Here is a 25,914-nt window from a genome sequence, read left to right on the forward strand (position 1 = left end):
AAAATGCCATTGAGCAAATAGATTACAAGAACCTCTTTCAGTCAATATTCAAGCCAGTGTAAGGGACACTTTATCTCATGAAAAATCACAAGGGGAAGTTTCTACCTTCAAATTTAGTCTATACGTTTATGACATAGTCAAACCTCTCTAGTGGCGGATAAAAGGACCTTCGAAGCACTGACTGACGAAAAACTCAAACCCTTTAAGGTTTGAACGTTTTAGATCTTCAGATGTCTCAAAAGATCTTTAACCCGTTATTCGTCTCATGGAAGTGCAACTTTGTGTTAGAGTACTGTAATTCCAAAACCCAGCTTTCACCTCAAATGTAAATTATTCTGACATGTTTCTTATTGCAATATTCTTTAGCTACATGCATGATGTAGTAGTACTGGAAAAATTATACCCCTTCCAGACAATTTTTGATCATTTCTCTACTGGTACAAAGAGAGACTTCTAAGAGTCTTGGAAGGTTCTCAGTAAAGTTTTTGTGATTTCTAGGCTATACAGGGAGTCCTCGATTTATGACTGCAATTTAGCCCAAAATGTCTGTTGCTAAGGGAAAACATGGTTAAGTGAGTTTTGCCCCATTTTACAACCTTTCTTGCCACAGCTGTTAAGTGAATCACTGCAGTTGTTAAATTAGTAACACAGTTAAGTGTGTGTTAAGTGCTTCCCTGTTGACTTTGCTTGCCACAAAAGGTGATCACAAAATCCTGGGACACTGCAACCATCATAAATATGTATCAGTTGCCAAGTTGTCCAAATTTTAGTGAAGTGTTGGTAAAGGTGGTCTTAAAGGTTCTTTGGTTTGGCTGGGTTTGGCTTCTAAGACCACCCCCACCAACACTGACAGGGCAAGCCACTAGAATATAAATTAAGAGCGAACCCCACTCCTTAACTAGCACTGATGATGTTACCTAATTTGGGTAATGAAAGGTCTGCAAGAAACAACAAAGCTCAGAGAGCACCAAGGGCCCCTCATTTCAACCCTGAGCTACAAGTTATTGGAACATTCTGTTGTTTTACACAAGTGTCTCAGCAGTCCCAAACTACATCCCTGACTCACAAACAAGCCATGAAAAAATGTCTCTTACCCCCAGTATATGCCCAGATGACCCTCTTGGTGGTAACTATCCCGTTTAACAACCACTGATCTAGTAGCTACATTCAGTATCATCTAGAGACCCCTCACATCCTGGACATAAACTATTTCAAATCACTATAGGGCATTTCATGCCAAAACAAACAACCGTGCCATCACTCTGTTGAATGCCTAATTCCCATAGCACTATCTTGGGTCTAAATATATTTACCCATGTAGTAGGCTCTATTGCTATTATCCTTCTCATCTTCCCATTTTTCATCTTTTCTCATCTTCTCATCTTTCCTACTAGCTGTTCCTATTGTTATTTTATGATTTATCACTTGTTGTTTATATCTCATGATTAATGATTGTAACTATGCTTTATGATCTATGACTTACCACTTTGTTGTTTGTAGGTAAACTCAGAGCTTATGCACCTGACACAAATTCCTTGTGTGTGTCCAATCACACTTGGCCAATAAAGAATTCTATTCTGTTCTATTATTGATTGCTATTTTTTCTTTCCTTCCCCTTTTCTTCTTTCCAACGGCTACCTAATAGACTGTCAACGCTGCTAACATCGGATGTTCTTGCTTTGACAACAGATGGAAATGCAGCCATTTTTCTCTATTACTTTTAGTTGATGCTGGGAGGGAAAATGTGGATGAGAGTCCAGCTAGTCATAACAACAATAACTCAGCCATGGGAACCCAAGGTCATTGGCCCAGAGTTGATAGAGTTTTGGCAGGCTGGAGAGCTGGGGAGAAAGCCCACGCTTCAAGCTAATTGGGGAATGTGATTTATGACTGTTTATTGGAGGAGGGAATTGTGTCTTGTTACTTGGTATCCAGGGGAGGGGAATTTAGTTTTTGGTAAACATTGGTAAACAATGCCTCAAAGTTCTTTTGAAGGGTTTCATCTGTTGGAACCATGACATAGGCGTTGTTATGTCCAAAGCCTGAACATACGTCATAGCCCTCAAAAGAGAAGCAAAGCAGAGATGCCTGCATTTTATAATACAAATGTTCCAGCAAAAAGGGAGCTGGGAGAGAAAGAGAGAACATCAATTCACTGGAGTCGGAATCAGAACACAAAGGCAACTTCCAGAAAAAAGCACTGGAGGGGTATGTCAACGCTGCTAACATTGGATTTTTTTTTTGCATTGACAACAGATGGAATTGTAGCCATCTTTTACATTTTGCTTTTAGAGTTAAATGATGCTGGGAGGGGGGATGTGAACAAGCTGTGAGAAACAAGATTATTGTAACCAGAGCTGATAAGAAATTGGTGGGGTGAAGAAATGGAGAGGAAGCTAATTGGGGAATGTGATTAGTTAGAGGAGGGAATTGTGCTTTGATGCTATGGGCTCAGGGGAGGGGACTTCAGTTTTTGGTTTCGTTTATGCAGCGCCAATGTTATGCTACTCAAAATAAAGATTCTTTAAGGTAAACAATGCCTCGAAGTTCTTTTGAGGAGTTTCAGCTGTCAGAACCATGACAGGGTAGACAGCAAATCAAAACAAGATTGCTTGTTATTATACAGCTGGCCAGAAATCAGGACTGGAGAGAATTGGGAAGAAAGACCAAGGGAATCTGCAGAACACCAGTGAAGGTGTAGAAAGGGCTACTAGCCAAAACCATGAGTTCCCCAAAATACCAGAGGCTGCAAGAAGATGTGCCTATCTCCCAAAGTCCACCCCATTACTCGGAAATTCAGCTTGATCTTCCAAAAACTCCTCCTGAATCAGCTCATTGTGCAGACTGTGAGAAATCTCCTATTGTGCCAGCCAAGGACCGACCTGTAGATGACCCAGATAGGACAGCATCCAAACACATTCCGGTCCTTCAGAAACCACAGACGGTTGTCTTTGTGCCTGCTGAACTAGTTGAAGAACCTGATTATATTGGCTTCTCTATCGTTGCTGCACTGTGCTGTTTCTTGCCGCTGGGCGTAGCTGCCTTTGTTTTCTCTAAACTGGTAAGCTTATGAATGTACGTCTCTGTGTTTGTTCTTGTGTGGTCTGCTACAAATGAAATGGGCTCCATGTCAGCATAGAAGTATTTTTATTCCTCGACATCCCTGGTGATCAATCTGCATCACCTCTGATCCTTTAAAATCCAGTCTTTAATTCAGTTGATCCTCTTTTGCCAGGACTTTTATGCTTTGTTTTATCAAAATCCGAAGATATGGGTTATCATTTATCAAAATAATTCCTCAGTATTACCATATTGGCTACCATGGAAAGATATGCCATGGGGTAAACTGAATTGCACCACTTCCTTGCCTCTTTGGAAGATGAGATGCTGAATAGAATAGAATAGAATAGAATAGAATAGAATAGAATAGAATAGAATGGAATGGAATGGAATGGCATGGCATGGCATGGCATGGCATGGCATGGCATGGCATGGCATGGCATGGCATGGAATAACAAAGTTGGAAGGACCTTGGAAGTCATCTAGTCCAACACCCTGCTCAGGCAGGAAACCCTATACCATTTCAGACAAATGGTTGTCCAATCTCTTCTTAAAAACTTCCAGTGTTGGAGCATTCACAACTTCTGGAGGCAAGGTGTTCCACTGGTTAATTGTTGTAGCTGTCAGGAAATGTCTTCTTAGTTCTAGCTTGTATCTCTCCTTGATTAGCTTCCATCTGTTGCTTCTTGTCCTGCCCTCAGGTGCTTTGGAGAATAGCCTGACTCCCTCTTCTCTGTGGCAAACCCTAAGATATTGGAACACTGCTATCATGTCACCCCTAGACCTTCTTTTCATTAAATTAGACATATCCAATTCCAGCAAGCGTTCTTTATATGTTTTAGCCTCCCATCCCCTGATTATCTTTGCTGCTCTTCTCTGCACTCTTTTTAAAGTCTCAGCATCTTTTTATCGTCATGGTGACCAAAACTGGATGCAGTATTTAGTATCATCCATCTCACAAAGACTTCACAAAGTCCTGTTTTAAAGAGCTTTACACCTCTGGATAGAGAAATAATGTTGAATGTGGCTGCATGAACTGGCACCAATAACCCAATGTGGTTTTATGGGCCTTAAACACTACAGTACTTGCATAGCTCCTATTCAAAAATCCCAACTCTCTAAAGATGCTGGAAATATAGAAACTAGAATCACCCTAATTTTTCTCCCTTGTCAGTGTGGGATGCATTTCCATCAAATAAGTGAAAAATAATCAAGTCATATACAATTATTGGAGATTAGCAGTTTTTCCAGAAACACCCATTGTTGTGGCAAGATGAATCCTCAGCTGAAGGTTAGAGGTTTCTGTGAATTGCAGGTCAAATCTTGCTTTGAGAGTTTCCATTGTGATGATTCATGACTTTCACTTCATAGATGTCTTTTCCACTGGAGATAAGATACGTGCCTCACATATATGTATATATAAAAGGTACCTTTGATCTCCACTGTTTACTATGCAGAGTCAAAGGGAATAATGGGATTTAATTTAGCTTCCAAAGCAGTAAAATTATTGATATGTCTGATAGGAGAGTGGATAAATGTGAGGAATACAGAATAATAGAGTTGGAAGACCTCGGAGGTCTTCTAGCCCAGGGGTAGGCAACCTTGGCTCTTTTATGACTCGTGGACTTCAACTCCCAGAATTCCTGGGAGTCTCATCTTCTCACAGACATTCTACGTGAAGTCAGCTTTTTTATTTTCTTTCTCTTTTATTGCTTTTGGCATAGACCAGTGTTTCTCAACCTTGACAATTTTAAGGCCTGTGGACTTCAACTCCCAGAATTCCACAGCCAGCATTGCTGGCTGTGGAATTCTGGGAGTTGAAGTCCACAGGCCTTAAAATTGTCAAGGTTGAGAAACACTGGATAGACTTACCAAACCCATCTTGTTCTGTGTGATTTTTTCCCCCCACACATTCCTCTCTCTTTCTCACCCAAACTTCCTCATCTCTTCCCTTTCGAAAGGAAATGTAGGATAAGCTAGGATAGGAGATCACAACTCCCAGCCCATTTTTTTAAAAATGTCGACTGTTTTATAGATGCCCATTTTATACCGCTTGAGTCAACTAAAGATGAATACAGATAGACCTTGATTTTAATGTCCTAATCAGATGCGTCAGTTGCATTTTTGCATCATTTCTCTCATATGTTTTTTTCCAGACTCAAAAAGCCAATCGTGAGGGAAATCTTACAGCTGCTCGGAGATATTCAAGGACGGCTGTCATACTGGCACTCCTATCACTTGTAATCGGTCTTCCGCTCCTCATTTTTTATTTCATCTTTATCACAAAATCACATTAGACCAAGTCATTATGAAATGTTCACATCTATATAGCCCACTGAGGAAGCCGATGTCAATGCTGCTAACATTGGATGTTCTTGCTTTGACAACAGATGGAAATGTAGCCATTTTTCCTCTATCACTTTTAGAGTTCGTTGATGCTGGGAGGGGGAATGTGAATGAGAGTCCAGCTAGTCATAACAATAATAACTCAGCGGTGGGAACCCAAGGTCATGAGGCCCAGAGTTGATAGAGATTTGGTGGGCTGGAGAGATGGGGAGAAAGCCCCCGCTTCAAGTTAATTGGGGAATGTGATTTATGACTGTTAATTGGAGGAGGGAATTGTGCTTTGCTACTTTGTGCTAGGGGAGGGGAATTCAGTTTTTGGCTTCAGCTATGTAGTGCCAATACTTTGTTTCTCGAATAAAAGATTCTTTAAGGTAAACAATGCCTCGAAGTTGTTTTGGAGAGTTTCATCTATCGGAACCATGACAGCCTCATCCAGCATCTTGCTATTTGATCTATGGTATAAAGGGTCCATGATGGTCACCCATATATGTATAATTTCTGTGAATTGCCAAGGATAGCATTTTAGGCAAGAAGAGTGATCCGAAAGTTCTGCCTAGTACTAAGTATACAAGGGCCCATCAAGATCCAATTTAAAAAAAAAATGTGATGCAGCTCTGAAATATAACAATCAGAATCTACATAACAGAATTACAACAGAGCACTAAACATGGCCCAGTGGATGGTGGAACAGGACTGTAAATTGTCTTAGTATTGCTAGTGGTGATATTCCATGTTCCATTCTTTCAAAACCGGAATACAAAACTTGAATAAGGATTGAGGCTTGTCATAATTTTTTTTAAAGATGCTCCTAATTGAAATGAAAGAGCAACTAGGGAGCAACTGTCTGGTGCTCCTGTGGGTGATCTCTAATACTTTCTTTTTCCAGAGAGGAATTATGAAGAGCTGGTTTATATATCAGCCACACATTCGCTTTAGTTGTTGACTCCAATTTTAACGAAGCTGTCTCAGTTTGCCATTTTTTCCCTGGGAGTCCACAAGTTCCAGGTAGTTTAAAAAAAAACAGGACAAAGAACATTAGCAATGTATTAAAACACACACAAAGAGAAGCTACTCCTAAAGCCTATAATGCTATGAAATATAATAAAGTGCTAGAAAGCAGCTGCTAAAGTCACATATGTCTTTACAGGGAGACACAAGCACTTTGGGGTGCATTCTAAAGAGACAAAAGCCACTGAAATTATGAGGATGTTAAGAAAGATGTGTTGCTGAGGGAACTTCTCTTTGAAAGTAGCATCTACTTCCATTCTTATATTTAATAACAGTGCTTAGACCAGTGGTGGCGAACCTTTGGCACGCGTGCCAGAGGTGGCACTCAGAGCCTCTCTGTGGGCACGTGCACCATGCCCCGGAGATGGCAACTGTCCCTCTTCAACCAGCCGCCTGCTAACTCGCCAAGGTCCCACGTGGCCGGATGCATCCCAGCACCCATGCGCTCACTGGCCTCTGTGTGCAGGGGCTGATGGTGTCAGGCAGCAGCCGCTCCGGCCCCTGCCTCACCTTGCCCTGTGACAATGGCATCCCCGCCCTGCCTCACCTCACCCTGCAGGACGAGCCTCCTACCCACTGCCCCACCTGCCAGAGACCCCCTGGATCTCCCCCAACTCTGCCTGGTCCCCACAGGCGTCCCTCCCCACGAGCAACATCGAGGTGATCACGCCCACCTTGGCCACACCCACCCAATCTGCCATGACCTCCACAGCCACGCCCACCCAGTGGACCACGCCCACCTGGCACCCGGCAATAAATAAGTGGGTTTTGGGTTGCAGTTTGGGCACTCGGTCTCTAAAAGGTTCGCCATCGCTGGCTTAGACTGTATTTGTTCTTGTAAAACAAAATAAGACCTAAATTGTTCTTAGGCAACATTGAATAAGTTTGATTGAACCTAGTGATTAATGGAATGGCATATAACTATTGGAAAGTGAGAATGAAATAAGAGATGCTATTAAAAATTTAATATGGAAATACTGTCATTACAGACAATTCAGAACAATCTGCATTTATAGCATCATGTTGGTTTGCCTTCCACACAACACAGAAAACAGCAGCCTTCAGGGGCCGCATGCTGTCCCCGGGGCCGTAAATTGTGCTCTGATGTTGTAGACAAGCCACTTATCTAAATTAGATATTTGTTTTATGCCTTGCTTGCTTGCTTACTCATTCCTTCCAATTTTTTTATTTTAAGTTTCTCTTGCACTGGGGGAGATTTATTGTGGAAATGAATGACCTCTGTGCATACAAACTTCAACATAATAATTTTTTTTAAGCAATCCAATGTTCTAATATATTTGCGTACCAATAAACAAAAAGCTAGTAGCCACTACATAACCAATATCTAGATGTAGGCTTGCTGGCATTCCCCCAAAAATGCAAAACTACAGGAAAAAGCAAGCAAAACACTAATAGTTTTGAATTGCCTATATATATAGTGTTTACATTTGAAAGCTAAAATATTCATTAGAATTGCTGTGACCGTCATCTTTTTTTTCTTAAGAATAAACTGAGTTCAAAATGAGACTTATTCCTTGGCAATCTGTTTTCTGTCCTGATTGTGGCTAATGAGATCCAACGCCCACAAATATAAACCCAGAGACTGCAATCACCACAAGCTATGAAGAATGTGGACATCTATATGAGAAAGGAGAGCAAATGTGTGGCTTCACAAAGCCTAAAGCACCTGATCTGATGCTAGGATAGCAAAGCAAACCTTATATAACATTTACAACCTAAATGCTGGGCACCAGAAGCACATTAGAGCAATGCCAGATGGATGCATTTGAGCCGTCAGTACAAACCGTACGTATTATGTCATGCTTTTACAATTGAATTTGGAGAAAAACATAAATTTTATTACGGCTGTAATCAAGTTAGGAATCCTTGCTTTATTATAGCGAGCGGTTTATTCCAGAATTTTCTGACTAAAAGCAACCAATGAGAATCCTACCAAGAGGGCATTACAATCTCTTTCCTGTTTTTTACATTATCCCCACATGTCTGGAGCATAGAGGGGCCACTTGGCAAATTGCAGCAAATTGTTTTAATAGACCTCTGCCCTCTACTAATCTTAAAGACCAACAACAACAATCTCAAAGACCACCACAAATGAAAAGAATATCTCTTTCTTTAGGCAGACTAACACCTGGAAGAATACAAGGGAGTTTAATTTCCTCAGTTGTGTGGTTTATTTTTAATTTCAAATTAAAGTTGCCGTGTCTGAGCTGCAAAAATCTAAACCACCACTTGGTGTCAACCGAGAAAAACAGGAAGCTCTTTCTTTGCTGCCACCTAGGGACAATGTGGAGTTCTGCAATCCAGATATGGTGCCCCGTGGTTATAAACCTGCCAGCATTTTTCCTAATAGTTTCAAATTAGGCTTGACAGTTTCCTTAATAGCTTGACCAATCTGGTGAAAACCACTGCTGCAATACAGTTCAGTGTTTGAGTTCAAGCCAAATTTCGTAAAATCAGATCATGCCAATTAATCTTGCATCCGAGTTCCAGAAGGTAAGTTATATTTAGATATCAGTATAAATGGCATTTGTTTTATTAGCATGCCTCTCTATCCAGCTGCCAAATTTATACCTATGTCCATCCAGGATCATAGAATTGGGATAGTAGCCATGTAAGGACCCACCTCAATTTTACATCTTAAGAAGACAGAACTCTTGGAATGTCTCTTCCAACAGGGATCTTTATTAAGAGAAGCTGATTGCAGGCATGCTAGACAGGATCTGGGGAATCCTCTCCCACCATTCAATGTTTTAAAGTGTTTCCAAGCAGCCCCCACCCCACAGTTCTTCCGGGCGATTCAATCCGTCAGTCCGCTCCGTCGGCACGATCATTCATCCTCTCTTTTCCCAGATCCCAGGCATTGTATTTCCCACCCCGTTTTCCTCACTGCCGGCAAAGGGGAGTGAGATGAAAGGCAATGGCCACATTGTTATGGTTAGTTCTCTCGATGAGAATCCACAAATGGTCACTTTGTAGTTAATGAAGGAAGTGAGAGTCATAAACCCCCCCATGCTTACCCTCCTCCCCTTTCGTAGTATGACAGAATCCAGAATAGAGTAAGAATTGGGTTTTCATCAGAGTAGGTAGATAGAAATGAAATATAATTGGATTCTGACAAGCCATATGAAATAGTCTAATCAATGCATTCATTGCCCACTTCTAGATTTCACCCAAATGCATTAGTTGAAGCTGCAAGTCATATTGTGAAACTCAGTCCAACCTCCAAAGAAGAAACTTGTGAAAGCACTGTTCATGTTTTTATCCTTACAAAGGAGAGTGAAAGTGGCTCTGGAGACTGCACCCAGCTTCTGTCTGGCCAATAAATATATCCTTTGTGCATTCAAGCTGCCTATGTTAACCAAACAGACTTCTGGGCAAAGAAAACGCCTGTATTACCAGAAAGAAAAAAAGTTTGATAATGCAGACTAGGAGAAACAAAAAACATGAGATTGCTCACAAGAGGTGACTGAAGAAAGGAGGATCATGATGCATTAAGAAAGATGGAGAGATGGTGTTGGACAATCAAAGAAAAAAATAGTCCTTCATGATGAGGGTAATAAAGGTAGAGACCCACAGCAGCATGGCTGCTACTTCAAAACCCATCCATGTTTGGAAAACAGTGCTGTGGAGAACTTCCTGCAATCCACCCACTTGACTATCATTCAAGGTAGAATAGAATAGAATAGAATAGAATAGAATAGAATAGAATAGAATAGAATAGACTAGACTAGACTAGACTAGACTAGACTAGAATAGAATAGAATAGAATAGAATAGAATAGAATAGAATAGAATAGAATAGAATAGAATAGAATAGAGCTGGAAGGAACCTTGGAGGTCTTCTAGTCCAACCCCCTGCTCAAGCAGGAGAACCTATACCAGTGATGGCGAACCTTTTAAAGACCAAGTGCCCAAAAACTGGCCCCGCCCCTGCTCCACCCCTGTCCGCCCCCGCTCCACCCTCTGCCCCACCCCCACTCCGCCCCACCCTGCCTACCCGCAGGGCCACTCACTGCCTCCAGGGCCCACCGCAGATCACCCAGGCAGCCCAGCAGCGCCATGGCCACACCCTCTGCCTGCGCCCCGCAGCATCAATTGTGTGCATTGGAGTATGAGGGCAGAGTCTTGTCTACGCTGCCTGGCTGCCATGTCCTTGGCTGCGCTGCTCCGTGTGGGCCACGCTCAGGGGTGACTCTCCTCCAGGGGGGGCTGCTGGTGAGGAGGGGGTCGTGGGCGGAGGCAAGGCTGGGGCAACAGAACTTGTGCTCACAGAGAGGATTCCAAGTGCCGCCTCTGGCACCCGTGCCTAGGTTCGCCACCCCTGACCTATACCATTTCAGACAAATGGCTGTCCAGTCTCTTCTTTAAAACCTCCAGTGATGAAGCACCCACAATTTTTGAAGGCAAGCTGTTCCACTGATTAATTGTCCTCACTATTAGGAAGTTTCTCCTTTTCCAGGTTGCTTCTCTCTTTGGTCAGTTTCCAGCCATTGTCTTGCCCTCTGGTCCTTTGGAAAATAGTTTGACGCCCTCTTCTTTGTGGCAGTTCCTCAAATGCTGGAATAGTGCTATCATGTCACCTCTGTTTCTTCTTTTCTTTAGACTAGCAAAACCCAAGTCCTGCAGCCCTTCTTCATATGTTTTAGTTTCCAGGCCTTTGGTCATTTTACTTGTTCTTCTCTGAACTTTTTCCAAGGTCTCAACATCTTTTTTGTAGTATAGTGACCAAAACTGATTGCAGTATTCCAGGTGTGGTCTTACTAGGGTTTTATAATATGAGATACTTCCACTCATGCTACTCCAATGCCATCTTTATTATGGCTCACCTGGTACAGGGTGCACCCAAGGGCTCATCCTTCGCTGTAGTCTGTGCAGGTCTTTGGTCAGCTGGGCAGTGGGCTGGGCAGCTGACAATCAGCTTGATGATCTGATCTACTCCATCTTCCTCATGGATGGTTCTTTCCTATAACTGGCTGCTCCTGCTTTCATCTTCTCCTTAAAGGTGAGTAAGGGGGAGGGTGAAGAAAACAAACCCCCTTGCAAATGCTTTGAGAAGACTACGGGTGCGTAAATTATTTGATTAAAATGTTGGTGATAGAGTTTTCTGGATTTCAGCAAGGATTTCAGCAAGGACTCCCTACTCCAGTGATGGCGAACCTTTTAGAGACTGAGTGCCCAAAAACCAGCCCCATCTGCCCCCGCTCCACTCGCGCTCCACCCCATCCCACCCTCTTTGCCCCACTCTGCCCCCAGCCCATCCCTACCCACCCACAGGGCCACCCACTGCCTCCATGGCCCGCCGCAGATTGCCCAGGTGGCCCAGCAGCACCATGGTGGGCGTGCCCTCCACCCGAGGCCTGCAGCATAATCTGCATGTGACAGGGCACAAGGGCGGAGTCTTGTCCCTGCTGCCTAGATGCCATGTCTTTGGCTGTGCTGTTCCGCTCCAGCTGTGCTCAGGGGCGACTCTCCTCTGGGGGGGCTGCTGGTGAGGAAGGGGCCATGGGGGTAGGTAGGGCTGGGGCAACAGCGTGAGTGCCCACAGAGAGGGCTCTGAGTGCTGCCTCTGGCACTCATGCCATAGGTTCGCCACCACTGCCCTACTCCATAATTCAAGCACTAATATACAGGAATTATATTAATATAATTGTCAACACTGCAACGATCCATGACAATAATTCTAAGGAAGAAGCACAGTGCTATAGAAAAAGGAGAGAGAGAAACAGACATGACATGAATGGCATTTTCAGAAAAGCTGGATATGTTAGTTAATAAGGCTGTGTTTATTCTTCAGAAATGATTGCTGGAAATATTGCCCAACTAATACATTCAAGGGCAGTTAAGATTTCCTGGCATTTAAAATGAAACTAATCCTGGTAGGACAGATAAAAAATAGCAAGGACAGATAAAAAAGTTAGAGCTGATAGAGTTGGTTTATTTATTTATCTGGGATATTTATATAGCCAAAAATGTGACTCTGGGCATTGTTAAATTGTTAAGCATAACAATTAAAACTACATAACAATCTAAAAAGAATCAAACATAAAAAATATAAAACCCAAGATTGCTAGCTACCTAGCTAGGCTTCAGCTATATCTTTTTTATGCTTCATTCTGGCTCTCGCCTCCTCTGTTTCTCTGATGAGTGAGGATGGAAACTACACCAAAAAGTGATTTGATTATATACAGACCTTGCTTTGCAATGATGGCAGTTCATGAAAGAATATGTTCTAATTGCTTATGGATAAGTCCTCACAAGTATCAGGCATATAACTCCAGGAAACATCCACACCTAGAATTTCAGCCTTCTGTGAGGCCTATATCTTATCACGTCCTTTTAGGGCCAATCTCAGTAGATGCTAAAAAAAGTTGGAATAGGATAATTCTTTGCTACCAGTTGGAAGGCCCTAACAGATTCTATAAATGCCTTTACTCTTTCACTCCAAACTTGGAAAACTATCTATCTATCTATCTATCTATCTATCTATCTATCTATCTATCTATCTATCTATCTATCTATCTATCTATCTATCTATCTCTGTCTATCTAAGAATAGAATAGAATAGAATAGAATAGAAAGGGACCTTGGAGGTCTTCTAGTCCAACCCCCTGCTCAAGCAGGAGAACCTATTTCAGGTAAATGGTTGTCCAATCTCTTCTTTAAAACTTCCAGTGTTGGAGCATTGACAACTTCTGGAGGCAAGTTGTTCCACTGATTATTTGTTCTAACTGTCCAGAAATTTCTCCTTAGTTCTAGGTTGCTTTTCTCCTTGATTGGTTTCCATCCATTGCCTCTTGTCCTGCCTTCAGGTGCTTTGGAGAATAGGTTTACCCCCTCTTCTTTGTGGCAACCCCTGAGATATTGGAACACTGCTATCATGTCAACACTAATCCTTTTTTTTCATTAAACTAGATATACCCAATTCCAGCAACTGTTCTTAGTGCGTTTTAGCCTCCAGTCCCCTAATCATCTTTGTTGCTCATCTGTCTGTCTGTCTGTCTGTCTGTCTATCTATCATCTATCATCTTATCATCTCTGTCTGTCTGTCTGTCTGTCTGTCTGTCTGTCTGTCTATCTATCTATCTAACCAGTTCTCTGTGTGGAGGCTGCTTCCGAAAGTCCATTCTGGGCCTGGGCAACAAAAAATTAGCTACCGGTTCTGCTGAAGTGGTGCAAACCGGCTGAATCCCACCACTGTATCTATCTATCTATCTATCTATCTATCTATCTATCTATCTATCTATCTATCTATCTATCTATCTATCTATCTATCTATCTATCTATCATCTATTATCTATCTCTGTTTATCTATCTATCATCTATCTATCATCTATCTCTATCTATCCCAATCTAATCTAATCTAATCTAATCTAATCTAATCCAATCCAATCCAATCCAATCCAATCTAATCTAATCCAATCCAATCCAATCCAATCTAATCTAATCTAATCTAATCTAATCTATATAGCTGCCCATCTCACAAGCAAGTGACTCAGGCAAACAAACAACATTAGAAATGCACAGCTGCTCAGAAGCCTTGCAAGCCTACTGTTGTTTGTTAATGATCCTGGATAGATATTCTTTCAATGCATTTGGGAAAAACATATTTTGTAGCAGGTGCAAAAACAGAAAACTTGCACAGGTAGTCCTTAACTTTTAACCATTCATTTAATGACCATTTGAAGTTACAACAGCACTGAAAAAAGTGACTTATGACTGTTTTTCATACTTACAACCATTGAAGTATCCCTATAGTCACATGATCAAAATTCAGGTGCTTGGCAACGGGCTCGTATTTATGACGGTTGCAGTGTCCCGGGGTCATATGATCACCCTTTGTAACCTTCCCAGAGGTTTCCGACAAGCAAAGTTAATAGGGGAAACCAAATTCACTTAATGACCACATGATTCACTTAACAACTGCAGTGATTTGCTTAACAACTGTGGCAAAAACAGTTGTTGCTCGACTCACTTAACAACTGTCTTGTTTAGCAACAGAAATTTTGGGCTCAGTTGTGGTTGAGGACTACTTGTACCTGGGGAACAGTTTCCTGTGGCCAGGAAGAGAAAAAAATGAATTTTCAGTACGTGGAGAACATTAAAATCAAAAGTTTTGGCAAATCTCTAGCTATGAAAGAGAATAAATATTCAGAATGTTTTTGTTTTGTGTGTTATCTCTGGACCCAGAGAAAAGGTTGTTGTTGTGGGTGTTTCAAGAAAGTCAAAAGACAGAATAACAGGAACAGAAATTCAGAAATAGAATTGTCCCTCCAAACAGTGGTAGGAACTGTATTATATCAGGCCAGTTTGATGAAGTAGTTAAGGCACCAGGCTAGAAACTGGGAGACTGTGAGTTCTAGTCCAGCCTTAGGCATGAAGCCAGATGGGTGGCCTTGTCCCAATCCTTTCCTCTCTTCTTTAAGAGGAAGGCAAAGGCAAATGATCTGGACAGACTTGAATATTAGGCGCTATCTAACAAAATGAAATTCAATGGTGAAAAAAGCAAGGTTCTACATTTAGGCAAGAAAAACCAAATGTACAGGTGCAGTATAGGTGGTATCTCACTCAATAGTAGTAACTGTGAGAGGGATCTTGGAGTCCTAGTGGACAATCAATTAAATGTGAGCCAGCAGTGTGCTGCAGCTGCCAAAAAAGCCAACACAGTGCTAGGCTGCATTAACAGAGGGATAGAATCAAGATCACGGGAAGTGTTAATACCACTTTACAATGCCTTGGTAAGGCCACACCTGGAATACTGCATCCAGTTTTGGTCACCACGATGTAAAAAAGATGTTGAGACTCTAGAAAGAGTACAAAGAAGAGCAACAAAGATGATCAGGGGACTGGAGGCTAAAATATACAGAGAACAGTTGCAGGAACTAGGTATGTCTAATTTAATGAAAAGAAGGATTAGGGGGTGACATGATAGCAGTGTTCCAATATTTGAGGGGCTGCCCCAAAGAAGAGGGAGTCAAGCTATTCTCCAAAGCCCCTGAAGGCAGGACAAGAAGCAACAGATGGAAACTAACCAAAGAGAGAAGCAATCTAGAACTAGGGGGAAATTTCTGGACATAGAACAGTTAATCCAACATTATTATTGTTATTATTATTGTTGTTATTTTGTTGTTGTTGTTGTTGTTCCATTTCCAAAAATCCTTGGCAAGAAAACCACAAGGACTAGTTCATGGAGTCACCAGCAATCCACACCAACTCAAAGGTAAAAAATGCTCCAAACATTACCTAGGAATAAAGTGGTCAACCTTCCCAGTATCTTACATTCCAGCTTGAAATAGGACACTGAGGGGAGCAGAATGGATTTATCCCTCAGCACGATAATAAAGTTGACAGCTTCATAGAGTCATAGGGCTGGAAGACACCCTAGAGGTCTTCCTTCTGCTCAGAAACAGGTCTGCTAATAATACCAATAGCACTTAGACTTATATACTGCTTCACGGTGCTTTACAACCCTCTCTAAGCAGTTTACAGAGTCAACCTATTGCCCCCCAACAATTTGGGCCCTCATTTTACTGACCTCCGAAGAATGGAAAGCTGAGTCACCCTTGAGCTGGTCAGGATCAAACTCCAGACTGTGGGCAGAGTTTGCCTGCAATCGAAATCTCTCTCTTCCTCTCCTGTAGATGGCGTTTGTCATGTTTGCCCAAAAGAGTAGCTGGTGCAAAGGAGCAAGATTTAAACTGGAGCATGCTGGTATTTTGGATTTTATTTCAGCCATCTTAAAGCAATACAGTAGTTGTTTGAAAAGAATCCAATTCTAAATCATGATCCTACCTGGACATTTGTCTTCTGCGTGTGGATATTTGACACAGACATACTGGAAAACACTGAAATTTTTAAGAAGAGATTGGACAACCATTTGTTTGAAATGGTATAGGGTTTCCTGCCTGAGCAGGGGGTTGGACTAGAACAGGGCTTTTCAACCTTTTCACCCACTGTACCACTTTTAGGATATGGCAATATCCGAGTACTAGTTGCCTAGCAAGGTGTCAAAAACTTGATAACCAAAAAAAAAAAAAAAAAAAGGAAAAAAGTGATAAAGTACAGGTAGTCCTCGACTTACAACAGTTCGCTTAATGACTGTTCGAAGTTACAGTGGCACTGAAAAAAGTGCCCCCCAAGTCACAGCCGAGCAAGACACCTGCCTGTCCACCTGGTGGCGCTTTTCTTCCGGTCTGAGGTTTTCATTGTTGTGAGCATTTCTGTCAAGGATTGGCAGAGGGGTGGGGTGGGGTTTGGTTTTTATTCCCCCTGTCTGCTGGGAGGTTGCAGCAGGTTTTGGTCGCTTCACATGACCCTGGAACACTGTGACCGTCATAAATATGAATCGGTTGCCAAGCATCTGAATGTAAATCACAAGATCCTGCAGCTCCTGCAATATTCCAGCTGATTGGCGCTTCTTCTGGGCTCAGCGGAAGCACCAGGATCAGCGCCGAGCTCCAGCTGGAGCCTGGCGCTGATCCTGGTGCTTCCGCTGAGCCCTGACAGCCCTGCAGCTCCAGCCATCTCTCGCTCAGGCTTCTGCGGTGCTGCCACCGGTTCAGCTCATTCCCCTCCCCAGCTACCACTTTTCTAGGATGGTCGCGTACCACCTGCCAGTTGCCAATGTACCACAGGTGGTACCCGTACCACTGGTTGAAAAGCCCTAGACTAGAAGACCTCCAAGGTCCCTTCCAACGATGTTATTCTAACCACTGCGCCACCAGGGCTCGTTATTTATATAAATAAATAAAAATAAGTTATTTTTATTTATTTATTCAATATCTCATTTCATTTTATTCCTACAAAAACCATCTGGTGTGGTAGATTGGGCTGACAGACAAAGACCCAGTAGGTTTCCATAGTTGGGAGGTGCTTGAACATGCATCTAGTCCAACATATACAGCATTGACTCATTTGCAGAAACAATCTGGGAGTACTTGGCTTTATTAAAATAGGAAATCTGTGCCTTCCATTCTACCTTAATTCCTGGCAACAAGCTAAACACTTTCCTGCAGATTTTTTGGGCAGCCTCTTCAGAAGTGGCTTGCTATTTCCTTCTTCCTAGGGCTGAGAGAGAACAACTGGCTTAAAGTCAACTAGCTGGCTTTGTGCCAAGGGTGGGACTAGGAGAAGAAGCCTGCTCTTATTTTGCAGGTGTTTTGAGACAGACAGTCAAATGAAACCTTTGCTGCATTTTCCCACCAGCAGAAAACATCCTTCTGCGGTTATTCATTGACTAACTTCTCGTTCAGCCCACTTCTTCCCTCAGTGCGCTGGACTGCCAAACTGCACTGCGTCAGAAAAATAATCACAGAGAGCTTCTTAAGCAGAAGAATTTAAACAGCCTGCTCATAAAAAAGATAGAGAAGACAAGCCAAATAGCTGGGCTGCATATCACTGAAAGAGGAGAACGAAGCATTGGGAAGGCTGGCCGATTCAACCAAGGGGAGCCCTCCAGTCAGTTAGACAACTCAGCAAAATTATTCAAGAGGACTCTGACCAAACATAGAATTAAGACTGTGCTGTATTTGAAGGAGGGCAGTAAGAGAAGAACAGATAGACAAGATGAGCAAACCCCAATACAAGAAGATGGAAGAAGATGCACCCGAAGTCCAGAATCCACCCCCCTATGTGGAAAATCAACCAGCGCCTTCTGGTTTCCTGGGGCCCCCCCAGTATCAACCTCCTTATGATCCAAGATACAACCAAGGTCTGCTTATTCAACCAACGCAGACCACGAACTTCATACGTCTCCAACCCACTAAGGAGCCTGACTACATGGCCTACTCCATCTTCACCATGCTTTGCTGTTGCCTGCCTCTGGGAATTGCTGCCCTGATTTATTCCATACAGGTAAGCCTGTGAGCATGAACAAGAGAATGCTGTAAGAGGGAGGGGAGACAGGAATACAATGTTGTAAAGAGAGTTGGGCTGGGACTCAGAAATCTCATAGACAGGAGTATAATAATAATAATAATAATAATAATAATAATAATAATAATAATAATAATAATAATAATAATAATAATAATAATAATAATAATAATAATAGTAATAGTAATAGTAATAGTAATAATAATAGTAATAGTAATAATAAAGTTGGGAGGGACCTTGGAGGTCATCTAGTCCAACCCCTGCTCAGGCAGGAAACCCTATACCACTTCAGACAAATGGCTGTCCAATCTCTTCTTAAATACTTTATTTTTTTAATAAGATGTTTTCAGCGTGTGTCAGTGTCCTCGTGGAGGGAACCAAGGAATTACAAATTGCAAACATATTCATATGAGAGCTATTCCAATTGATGCTCCAAATTGAAGAGATGTATATGCTTAACTATTAAAAATCTGTGTACTGAGTAAGTTTTCAATTCTGAACTAAGATCACCGTTCTTTGTTTCTCACTTATAGCATCTTGTCTTTAACAGCTTCTCAACCAGCTCACTGCAAAATGTTTATGTAGGCACTACTCCAAAATGTTTGGAACATTATGTCTTCTCTTACCGCCAGTGCTTTTTTTCTTAAAAAAAAAAAAAGTGCCAGAACTCACACACGTCATACAACCTGCCTTGCCTACCCTACAAGGTTCCATACAAAAAAGGTGCCGGAACTCCGTTCTGGCCATTCTATGAGAAAAAAAGCCCTGCTTACCGCAACAACTGGCTCCTTTTGCAGAGCAATGGAAAACAGGTTATATATGCATGGATATGTACAGGTAGTCCTCCATTTACGACCACAACATTTATGTCGAGAAATTTGTTAAGTGAGTTTTGCCCCGTTTTACAACTTTTCTTGTCGCATTTGTTACACAGTTGTTAAGTGAATCTAGTTTCCTCATTGACTTTGCTTGTGAGAAGGTGGAAAAGGGAGATCACGTGACTCCAGGACGTGGTAACCGTCATAAATGTGAGCCACTTGTCAAGCATCCAAATATAAATCACGTGACCCTGGGGAAGCTGCGAGGGTCATCAGTGTGAAAAATGGTCATGAGTCATGTTTTTTTCAGTGCCGTTGCAACTCTGAACGGTTACTAAGTGAGCTGTTGTAAGTTGAGGACTACATGCATATGTATACACACACACATACAGTATACAAGATCAGAACAAGCACTAACCACCAGCAGGGATCTTCCACACCAGATCACTATGTCAGTCCTGAGACCCCTGTAAAAGAAATTGTGACAAACACAAGTGTAAGTGTCTTTTATCTGTAAAAAAGACATCTGCGGACATTTACGGTAGATTTTGGAACACGCTAGATGAACTTAGGGAGTTAGTCAGAGGATGATGTAAAATTTGGTAAGGCAAATGTGAGTCAAATCATACAGGTAATCCTCAAGCTAGAAATATTTACTTACCAACCATTCAAAGTTATGATGGGGCTGAAAAAAGTGATTTATATAACCAGTCCTTAGACTTACAACCATCACAGTTCCCCCACCTTCACATGGGGGAAATTCCAGCCCTGGCAACTGGTATATATTTATAAAAGCTGCAGCTATTCTCCAAAGCACCTGAAGGCAGGATAAGAAGCAACGGATGGAAACTAATCAAGGAGAGAAGCAACCTAGAACTAAGGAGAAACTTTCTGACAGTTAGAACAATTAACCAGTGGAACAACCTGCCTCCAGAAGCGGTGAATGCTCCAACACTGGAAGTTTTTAAGAAGAGACTGGACAGCCATTTGTCCAAAATGGTATAGGGTTTCCTGCCTGAGCAGGGGGTTGGACTAGATGACCTCCAAGGTACCTTCCAACTTTATTATTGTTGTTGTTGTTGTTGTTGTTGTTGTTGTCCCAAGGTCAGGTGGTCACCATTTGTGACCGTCCTAGCCAGCTACTGACAGTCAAAACAACGGGGGAAGCTGGATTCATTTAACAACTCTCTGATTCACTTAACGAGCACAACCAAAAGGTCGTAAAAACAGGTGCAAGTCACTTAACAACCACATCACTTTAGCAATGGAAGTTCCAGTCCCAACTGTGATCATAAGTTAAGGACCACCCGTACCTATCAATCATGCTATTCCCTTTCACGGTAAGCAAAGTTATACAGAGTGTTGAAAAGGGGTAAGAAATAAGTAAGTCGAAAAAATTAAAGGCAGGATGTGAAAAAAAGGAAATATAGTAAATTTTGGTTGATTCCAGTACCCCTTCATTATAATTCTTCACATTTTTATATCCTTTCTAATTATCTCTGCTTCTATCGCCTCCATCTCCATCTGATACATTGATTTTTTTTCTTTCTCTCTATCTTTCTCAATCTTCTGTTTTCTCTTAGTCCCTTTATTCTTATCTTCCTTCTCATGTTTGTTCCGCAGTATGATCTTTATTCTTTCTTTCTATAGCAGTGTTTGTCAACTTTAAAATTTAAGATTCCCAGAATTCCCCTGTCATTCCCCGTGCTGGGTGGAGAATTCAGGGAGTTGAAATTCACATAACTTAACATTGCCAAGGTTGAGAATCACTGCTCTGTAGGATGAAGCACATCAACATATTTATTCCTCTTACTTTCCAAATTGGAATCTTCTCCATGCTGCAAAAAAATAAAAAAAAATAAAAAGACATTCGCAAAGTCCTGCTGGACAGTAAAAATTTGGTTCTGTAGAAAGATGCCAAATTCAAACTTTCCAAGCCAACAAAACTGTAATTAAGTCACAATTTTGTGCAGGGGGAAGGAATGCACAGGCACCGACATCCATATTTTTGTGGGGATTTTTTAAAGAAGTTGATAACTCATACAAAAACAGGATGAAATAAAAGTAGGAAATGAAAAGCAGGAAGAAAACATAGCTATATATTTTTTAAAAAAATGGTTATTTGGAAGGCCAGAGTGTGAACAATGATGTGGCTATACTGAATGGTGGAAATTAAAACTTCTGGATTTAATTAAGGGCTTCCCCTCCCTCCAGGCACAAAACGATCAAGAATTAATGTGCCATGTAGGGAAAGGAACTGCAAAGATCACTTCACTGTTGATCAAAAATCAAAGCTACATGGCTAACCGCAAATTCTTCTCCACTGCTGAATTTAATTGTTCTCAACTCTTCCAGGAGTCAGTAGAAAACTATAGCAGCATGAAGTTGGCTGTTCCCAATTCTTATCCTACATTTGTTCAGGCTGATCTTAGATTGTGTTGGAATAAGGGAGAAATTACTGTTTTAACACAGGGACATAATAACTAGCATGAGAAGCAATTTGGGGTAGTGGTTAAGACACAAGGCTAGAAACCAGTTCCCGTCTTAAGACAGTTCCCGTCTTAAGCATAAAAGCTGGCTGGGTGACTTTTGGGCCAGGCACGCTGTCTCAGCCCAATCCACCTCACAGGGTTGCTGTTGATGGAGGAAATAGGATGAGGAAGAAGTATTAGATATGTTCACCACCTTATTTATAAAAATAAAAACTTCCTTAAAAAATGACTCAAGTCTATCTCAGTTATCTACGGAGATTCTCAGTCACCCAGAATCATGGTTGTCCCAAAGATGCTTTTTCAAAAGGCAATTGGACTTTGTTTTTCCTTGAAGACATTTTGCTTCTCAGCCAAGAAGCTTCTTCAGTTCTGACTGGAGAACTTTGAGTGTACATGATATGAAGATATGAAACGTCTTCAAGGAAAAACCAACGTCCAGTTGCTTCTGTCTCAGTCATGAGTGGGGGAATAGCTAATATCATGAGGGAATGACAGTGAAAAGAAGATGCTGGGGTATGTTTGTATTATGAGAAGATTCAGGTGGAGAAAGACAGTATGCAGGGAGTTAATTCTTAAGCAATTTCTGCAGAAAAAAAACCCACTATGCTAATCTATTTCAGCAAAAATAAAACAAGTGTACTGTCTCAGTGAGGACATGCTAATGTTGAACTTTGGAGCTATTTCGTCGGAATTTGGCTGCTATAGCATCATTTACTGGAAGTAGGAGAACAAATGAGACAAACAGTCTCATTTGTGGGAAATCAAGTATGTTGCACAATTTTGGTGTGTCCTGCCAAGAAGAAAGAGCTTTGCACGCTTTATTTTTATTTTGGGATCAAGGACCGCTAATTCGTCTAGCATGATTGTATACAGGCAGTGATAAGTGACTACTTCATACAGATAGACCTTGACTTACAACCACAGTCAGAATGTCTGTTATTAAGCAAGACAGTTGCTAAGTAATTCACACCCATTTTATGACCTTCATAACTCTAGCCCGGGGGTCTTCAAACTTGGCCCTTTTATGACTTGTGGACTTCAGCTCCCAGAATTCCTCAGCCAGCGTGCCTGGCTGAGGAATTATGGGAGTTGAAGTCCACAAGTCATAAAAGGGCCAAGTTTGAAGACCTCTGCTCTAACCCATTCATACTTACAGGCTGGAGATGCTCATCCCTGCTCTCAATGTATTTCTTCACTAATATATCCCTTATTTTTCTTTATTCTCAGACCCAAGAAGCCAACCGCACTGGAAATGCAGAATCTGCTCGACGAAATTCAAAGCTGTCACGCAACTTGTCCCATGCAGCACTTGGAGTGGGGCTGGGGAGCCTAACTCTATATATTATCTTTGTTGTATTCATGTATACTCAAAGAGCCTCTTTGCTGATAGACAATCCCTATACTATATCCCCATAACTTTTAAGGATAAAAATACTAGAATATAGGAAAAGTTCTAAGGTAGCTCAAACAACTAACAAAATTGCTTAATCATTACATGAATGCCGTTCTATGTGGCTGAGACACACAAAAAGCACTGATTTAATGCTAAGTACTAAAATGCCAAAATAATTTGGAAGTAATTCTAGATAACTATAATAAAATGCGAGGTGCTACATTAAAGCGGTTAAGATTCTGCCTGAAATATCTCAGCTGTATTATAAGGTGATTGCATAATCCTTGCATAAACAGCAAGAGTAATTGAACAAATGTGACATTTCTAGAATAGGTTGCAAATTACTAAAAGGCAGATGTCAAGGCTGCTGTCTCCCAGTCAAAATCAAGTGACAAATTGGCAAGAGAAAGAAGACTAGGTCTTTGTGCCATAAAGAATGAAAAGGGAAGGTGGAAAATATGATGGAACTAACTTCCCTAAGTGGATGGGATCAAAATGTTCTTGCAGAAAAACAATGTTCAATCAACTTTCTAAACTCTATATCTAACCAAAATGAAAACACAGAGATATAGTTGCCTTTTCAATGTTACTTTCCTTCCCCTAATCAAATCTTTTTCTTCTAAACCAGTGGTTCTCAACCTGTGGTCGCAGACCACTGGGGCCCGTGATGTCATCATAGGGGTCCACAAAGGCTTGAAGAAATCTTAAGTCTTGGCCATGATCATGGCCTGTGGCCACAAATGGCATTTAAAGGGGGTCCGCGGTGAAGAAAATGTTGAGAGTCACCATTCTAAACTGTTTCCATTGTCCAAATTCTTACCTAAGCCCTACTTCCCATGATCCATGGTTCCAAATGAGTCTCACAGCAACATGCTAAGTGATAAGCTGGAATATCATATGGTCATATGTGTGGTATTCTGCCAAGATGCTTTAAACCAGAGGTGGAGAATGATGGCCCCTTTATAACTTGTGGGCTTCAACTCCCAGAATTCCTGATCCAGCATGTGTATGTGTGGAACGTGGCTCAAGATCCCAAAACAAACAAACTCAAAGTTTTATTCAAAAAGAAGCATTTGCAAAGGCTTGGTGAACTGAAATACACGTAGGAGTCCAGCCACACCTTAAAGAGCTGTTTGACACATTTTTATATCCTACCCCCCCGACGCAGATTCCCCCCTCCCCTATCGCACTCAACGCCCCTTCCCTAATCATCCGATAAAACTAACTCGGACCACCTAAAAACCACTGCCCATCTAATCAATCACCATCTAATTTTCTGTTAACAAAGCGCGGCTCCTATAGTTATTTCTGTATTTCCTCTGCTTGAGGTTTAGGTTATCTAGCAACTTCTGCTTTTCTTATTTGTATGAAATTTACTTGTCAGAGTGGCTTCTTCTATGTTGGAAATCTAAGTAATCTAAGTAATCTTTAAAGACTAATTATTAGATGAGGAAAGTACACACATAAGACCGTTCTACGAAATTTGGTCCCCACCCCTTACTACCGGGGAAATACTGAACACCTGAAGTTGAGGGTCTTAAGACCTTCAACTTCAGGTGTTTAGTATTTTCCCGGTAGCAAGGGGTTGGGACGAAATAGCTTCGGTATTTTATCTCCCAGCGCTATAATTTTATAACAGTCTGTCCGAACTTTGTGAATCTGAGTGTTCCTCGAAAGGAGACCAAAGACAAAGAATGCTTCTGCGTAATTTCCAAAACCTGAATGAAATGTAAGCCCTGATTTCTGCCTCATGGATACTCAATTAAACCACCCCTCTCTTTGCTGCTACCATTTCAACATAACCTCAGAGCCCTAAGGTGTTGCTTTTCTAAACAAATATTGCAGTGTTAAACATTGTTTACATTATTCTATGATGGATCTTTGAGCAAAAGTTTGTTCTGCCATTTTCCAGAAAATACATCATTTTCATTTTAACCTGTGTATTATTAAGATGTGTGTGTGTGTGTTTGTGTAAATATGTACAATACTGGCTAAAGTTAGATTGCATTCTCTTTACCCCAAACTTTGACAAAGGGTCATATTACTTGTGATAGTCAGTTCAAATGCAAGGAGGCCATGAAAAGAAGACATGCTGATGAATACGCGCAAGGCAAATCTAGTGGGAACATTAAATTCAAGATGTGTGGCCTTCCTTTCCCAGAATTTCCTCATCGTTATTGCTATTGCTGAGAACCTAAATTGACGCTTGCACATCTGGAAGTTAACATAGGTGGGAAATACCAGCCAATGAATATATCTACCTAGAGCAGAGATAGTCATGTGCTGTTCTAGTAAATCTCTTTTAGCCTCTTGGCCCTTGCCTCAACAGCTTCCCCTTGTCAGCTCTCTTAGTTAAATGTCTATGGAGATTCTCAGTCATCCAGGTCATGGTTGTTCCAAGGGTGCTTTTTCAAAAGACAGCTGGACTTTGCTTTTCCTTGAAGATGTTTCGCTTCTCATCCAAGAAGCTTCTTCAGAACGTCATCGTCAGTGCACTAGTAATGAAAAGTCTACAAGAAACAACCAAGCTTAGAGAGCACCAAGGACCCCTGCCGTGCTTAGGCTTTTTCAAGCTCAGCCAAGATTGCCAGAGGCTGCCTCCCTTGTAGAAAACCTCCAGCTAGCCATAGACTAAACCTGTGTTTCTCAACTCAGCAACTTTAAGATGGGTGGACTCAAAAATATAAGCGGTTGAAGCAACTACAACTTTCGCAAATTTCATTCCCACAAACTGGGAGACTGTAAATTCTAGTCCTGCCTCAAACATAAATCCAGCTGGGTGACTATGGGCCAACCACTTTCTCTCAGCCCTAGGAAAGAGGAAATAGCCAATCACTTCTGAAAAGCCTTGTCAAGGAAGCTGCAGGGACTTATCCAGGTCATGGGATTGCCCCTCGCAACCTTCT

At 41.6% G+C, this 25,914-nt stretch overlaps 1 long non-coding RNA gene across 1 annotated transcript; it reads left to right on the forward strand.

The window, feature by feature from the left end:
- Positions 1 to 2,011: 2,011 nt before the first annotated feature.
- LOC107292618 lies at positions 2,012 to 5,499 on the forward strand. The gene is made up of 3 exons (XR_001549003.1): positions 2,012 to 2,208; positions 2,627 to 3,061; positions 5,217 to 5,499. It is a non-coding gene; the product is annotated as an uncharacterized LOC107292618 (long non-coding RNA).
- The last annotated feature ends 20,415 nt before the right edge of the window (positions 5,500 to 25,914 follow it).

This window comes from Protobothrops mucrosquamatus, unplaced genomic scaffold, assembly GCF_001527695.2.
Source record: "Protobothrops mucrosquamatus isolate PMUCROS unplaced genomic scaffold, P.Mucros_1.0 scaffold_167, whole genome shotgun sequence".
NCBI lineage: Eukaryota > Metazoa > Chordata > Lepidosauria > Squamata > Viperidae > Protobothrops > Protobothrops mucrosquamatus.